The 5,757-nt window shown below is 40.8% G+C and overlaps 1 pseudogene; it reads right to left on the reverse strand.

Moving 5' to 3' along the window:
* Positions 1 to 4,699: 4,699 nt before the first annotated feature.
* Positions 4,700 to 4,975, reverse strand: LOC127569173 (39S ribosomal protein L33, mitochondrial-like; annotated as a pseudogene).
* Positions 4,976 to 5,757: the final 782 nt, after the last annotated feature.

Below are 5,757 nucleotides of genomic sequence, written 5' to 3' on the forward strand. Positions count from 1 at the left end.
GAGCAGAGTATAAATGATGGATTACAACCTCACATTGACACTTTGCCACATATTCTAAAATCTGTCACAGTATTCTGGGGTAGGATGGGGTTAGGGGCCTTGCTGGTGATGGGAGTGCTCATAAGCTTGCCTGTAAACCCCAGCCCATGGAAGTTTGTGTTGGCAGCTCCCACACTCCCTGAAGAATCTAACTCTTCAGCAAAACCCCCAGAAAGACTGTTCACCTTAAATTTCTTGTCTTAAAGAACTTGAGATTTTCGCACCCAATTAATCTTCCGTCTTGTGGGAGGGCTTCATTGCAGTGTGGTTGGAGAGCTCTGTCCTTTGTCAAAGGATCAAAGTGTTCATACATCCTTGTGCCCGTGGGATCCCTCATCTTCATTAGACAAGTAATCCCATCCCCTCAGTTTGGAACAGGGTCCAGGGCTTCAGTCATGAATGCCCTTTCTTCTGAGGTGAAATTACTTGAGCTTCAAAACCTTATTGGATGTCATTGGCACTCATTGACCACCATGAAGCTTAGGTGCTTGTATGAGTAGACTATTGGCCATTTCTTAAGGCAATTAAGTGTTACCCATGTTGTAGTGGGACTGGGGTCACACAAAGGTCAAATCATGTACGGAAGGCAATGTGAAAAATGCTGACTTTATACAACAGTCCAATAATTTTGAGTTCACTTTTGATGATCCCTGTTATTTTGTTTCCAAACTTTTTTTAAAAAATTGAGTTCAGGTTCTTAATTAGCTGTGGTGGAATTTAAATTTATTCTCTATTTTATTAGACCAATTTTCCAGACAAATAATCCCAAAGAGTGGGTTATTTATATTCTCGCAATCTACTTTTTTCATTTAATACAAGAGAATATCATTATATTGATGAGCTGCAAGAGAGTAGGAAAGGCCACTGTATTGCAAGACCTCTGAGAGACTGTTGAAAGGACTGTGAAGTGATGTGTTTGCTAAGAAGATTTGGAAGGGAATGTAGTGTTCATTTTCGATGTCCATCCCAAAGAGTTGCCTAACACTGTACCCAGTGCTCCACAGATTGTTTCCAGGAATGCACACTGACACAAACATCAACTGTTATCAGAGGACCATTGACTCTATGAGAGATACCATCTGGTTTACCTGAAACTCATTGAGTGCAAGACATTGTCCATGAGAGAGTGCTGCAGATTGGCACACTCTAGGGTCTGGGACATGTGCTGAGGGACATGCTTGCCACAGCAGCTGCAAAAGCCATATGGGGAAAGGCCACACTCCAAGGCACTCTTGCCACTGTACATTGTGACTGAAGTCTGTGTGAAAACCTCATTGACTGTTTGCTCAACAAACATGTGTAAAGGAAAACAGCTGCCATGATGTACATGGAATAGCATGGCTTGTAGTGAAAATGCAGATTGGAATGGTCTGCATTCTATCCACTTGCAATATTTTATGAATCAAGTATATATTTTGAAAAAAGGCCTGCAAACTAATGAATCACTAGGCTGCATTTCCATTACTGGGCCAACCTCTTGAGCTTGCTGAATGTCTGCTGTTGCACTGTTTCTTCCAGCATGCTCCAGGGTGCACCATTCCAGCTGATGGGCAAAGCCCAGAACAGTGAGGTGTTATGAAGAGGATTCCGCATTTAGTCACCAGCTGAGCAGTGACCTTAATAGAGGTTTATAAAATCATGAGAGACATTGATAAGGTGGATGGTCACAGTCTTTTTACCAGGGTAGGGGAGTCTAAAACTAGAATGCACATGTTTAAGGTGAGAGGGAAAAGATTTAAAGGGGACCTGAGAGGCAAGTTTTTCACGCAGAGTGTGTCTCTATATAGAGTGAGCTACCAAAGAAAGTGGTAGACATGGGTACAATTACAACGTTTAAAAGACATTTGGACAGGTACATGGACAGAAAAGTTTAGAGGCATATGTGTGAAATGCCGGCCAATTGGACGAGCTCAGGAAGGTCCCTGGGTCAGCATGGATGAATTAGACTGAAGGCCTTTTTCTATGCTGTAGAACGCTATGTCTCCATCCACAAACAATCAAAAGCACCAAGGAGATATTAAAGCAAAAAAAAAATCATGTTAAAAGAAATAAGGTTACATAGAATGTTTAAAAGAGCCATAAAATGCACACAGACTTAAAAATATGAAATATATTTAAACTAACAGAATTATATCAAGTTCTAGGGTCTACTTGCATTCCTCCCTGCATTTGTTTCTTCACTTTCTCTTAGTGCTCAGTGGACAGGTTTTCCAGCCTGTGATCTGGGAAATGTGAGGAAGTCCACATTGTCCTGTCAGATTCCATGAGGAGTTCATTGGGCCAGGTATCCCAGGTCTGAATCTCAACCAGACCAGAAGCTTCACACACTGAAGTACCTAAAAGCTGCTACTTTAAGTGGGAGTATTCCCCTATTAATTGGTCTGGATTGTCTTGATTACCTACACTCACTGTTTGGAGATCACTTTGCCACACTGTTATCTGGTTCAGATCTTCAAGGCTGGCAAAGAGCATCCTGGACACATTTGGCATGCCCCTGCATTGCACAATGTATTTGTGTCATGTGCACCAGCCATAAAAAGCTCCAGTCACAAAGATAAAACCATTAACACAGTAAAGCCATAACCTCAGCTTTGTCATCTGTCAAAACTATCAACTTCTTTGAAGTGCTTCTGAATTTTCTACACGTCAAAAGTGCACAAAAGTTTAGAAACAAAATAAATTAAATAATAAAACACCAAAATAATTAAATAATTATTTTTAAATGATTAAAATCATTATTGCAAACATAATACAAGAAGAACCTAACTTATTCTTATCTTTCTTCCTTACAGCTATAAAAGTTAGCAGGCTTCTTCTCTGACAGTCCTCCAATGCACCACAGTACTGCTGGTATTCATCAGGAGGATTTGCTTCACAATCTCAGAGTGGGGCAGGACATTATTTGACTGAACCTGAGATCCTAAATATCTGCATCAATTATTAATGTCTGTAATGTTTTCCTGAGTGGGGAACAGAATACTGAAGTTTAGAGGAAATCCTGATCCATCTCCGTCACTGACAGCAGGATTTGAGATTTACATCTGTGAGGTGGAGACAGAACTGCCTTGAGTCACAGACATACTGCTGTGTTTACATGCCTCAAATAGAGCAGAAAACAATTTCATAGAGACCAAGTGGAATCCACTACCTCTCTGTTACTAACATTTCACAATCCAGGCTTTCTCCTGATACTTCCAAACAAATTTGCCATCGATTACTGCAAAAGATTATGGATTGCAAAACATTGTTTCCAACCCAATGCCATTAATCAAAAAATATCAAATCCTAATTACACTGCATCACTAATTGTCTCATATATAAAACCCCGTCTCCTTTTGAGCCTTAATTATGAATGAGGTGTCCATTATCTGTAAGTAATCCAAGTCAAAGTGCTGGTTTCTAATGGGATGTAAGGATAGAGCCAGACTCATTTCAAACAAGTTTGCATTGTAAAAGTTCTGGTTTGTAAAGCTATAGTTTTTTTTAATTTATTCATTCATTGGACACGAACATTGCTGGCAAAGCTGGCATATACAGTCCATTAGTAATTGTCTACAAACACTGGTGAATCTGGAGTCATATATAGGTCAGACTGGGTAAGAATGCCAAATTTCCTTCCTAGAATGGCATTAGTGAACCAGGTCATTTATACTCTTACTAAGACTAATGGTGACATTCAAACTCATGTCTCTGGATCAATGGTCCAGAAGTCTGGTGGTTAATTCAGCAACTTAGCCACGGCACTACGATATAATTAATGTATATCTCAAAGGTCTTTTCCAGTCTTGTTGGGGACAGAGTTATTCTCTATCAGTGAGATTGTGTAGGATGGCCTGGTAACCTTGCTCTGGTAATATGCCAAAACAGCAATCAATGGAGCATTACAGGACCTCAGTTCAAGATATCCCTTCAACTTAGAATTGCAAGGATCAGCCTCTAGACCAATTCCTCTGCCTCTCCCCTGCTTATTTTCAGTCAGCCAAAATAGATAAGGATGGAAACAAATCTGCTGGTCCTTGCTGAACACGTAGTCTTCCAAGGACCAGTCCAAAAGCAAACAGTGTAGGCTCAAGTGTTTAAGGGCATTTAAATAAGAGAAAAGACAAAAAAAACTGCAGGTGTTGTATTTCTGAAATAAATGCTGGAAACACTCAGCACGTCAGGCAGCGTCTGTGGACAGAGAAACAGAGTTGACATTTTAGGTCGATGACTTTTTGTCATCATTCTCATATTATTTTGTTCTGATGAAAGGTTATCAATCTGAGATGATAACTTTGTTTACTCTCCACAGATGCTGCCAGACCAGCTGAATATTTCTCACATAGTCCACTTATTTAAGTGAGGCAAATGTAGTTTCAGCAGTATTGCCTGATATTTTCACCTTTTAAATATTGGACATTGTGGATATCTGTTAGGCCCCAACATCCAGTATTCTGCCTGCCTTGAGGCAGAAGTGCAAAAGGAACATTCTCAGATCTACACAGGTCCTGCAATATCTTTGCAAATTTTTTTTTGTGATTGTATCCAAAATCTTTATTGTACATTTTACAGGTAACAACCTCTAAATAAAAGTGCAACAGAGTGAGTTCCCTCTTGTTTTATTGTCTTCAGTGAAATGTCACCTTCACCTTTCATGTCATGTCAGAAGCACAACTTGCATTCATTCTAGTTCCAGGAAATCTTGCTCGGATCCTAAAAAGTCCTTGTTCAAATCCGGTCCACTTAAGGTTCCTACATTAGATTGACCTGATTTTCTTTTTTTTTCAGAGAAAAGGACATGCTTGTTCACTCTAGGATCATGCTTCCTTAGAACTAGCTTGTCCCGGAGTCGACTTCGCTTTGCATTGAAGCAGCACCTGGTTCCGGCTGCATTCATCACCTACGCAAAGATGGACTTTGACTTGCTCTTGGCAAAGTTCACCGCTGTCAAGAGCATCTTCTCTCCACCTTGCAGCCCAATTCCAGCATCTTTGCAAATGCATTGAGGTGTAGCATATGCAGATCAAAAGGGAGAGTAACATATTTGCCAGGCCCAGTAGTGTAGTGGTTAGCGTAATGTTATTACAGCACCAGCGACCCGGGTTCAATTCCGGTCACTGTCTGTAAGGAGTTTGTACATTCCTCCCATGACTGCGTGGGTTTCCTCTGAGTGCCCCGGTTTCCTCCCACATTCCAAAGATGTATGGGTTAGGAAGTTGTGGGCATGCTATGTTGGCGTTGGAAGCGTGGCAACACTTGCGGGCTACCCCCAGAACACTCTACGCAAAAAGATGCATTTCACTGTGTGTTTTGATGTTCAAGTGACTAATAAAGATGTCTTATCTTAAACAAACACCTAAACTATTTATACTTTGAATCTTCAAGCTCTAGCAGTAGACTGAACATTCCAGACTGTCTGTGACAATGTCACATTGCTGCAGAGTAGACCCACTACACCACTTTCTCTTCCTAAAGGATGGTGTTATGAACACACAGAACAACAAATAGAGAACAAAATATCCCAGCTTAATAATACTCAGCAGGCCCTAGCTTTAATTATTTTAAAGACAATAAACTGCTATCTTTTCTCTCCCAGTACATCAGCTTTCCACCCAGTGATGTCGACTGCCACTATTTTCCCTCTCAGACCGCTCATCCTGTCTGGAAGTAATCAGGGGCTAAAACTGAGGCTGGGTTGGGCAGGATCAATAGCAATCCAAGAGGATGGGCTGCTGAGCC

The sequence above is a fragment of the Pristis pectinata genome, chromosome 4 (genome assembly GCF_009764475.1).
Source record: "Pristis pectinata isolate sPriPec2 chromosome 4, sPriPec2.1.pri, whole genome shotgun sequence".
In the NCBI taxonomy this organism is placed as follows: Eukaryota; Metazoa; Chordata; class Chondrichthyes; order Rhinopristiformes; family Pristidae; genus Pristis; species Pristis pectinata.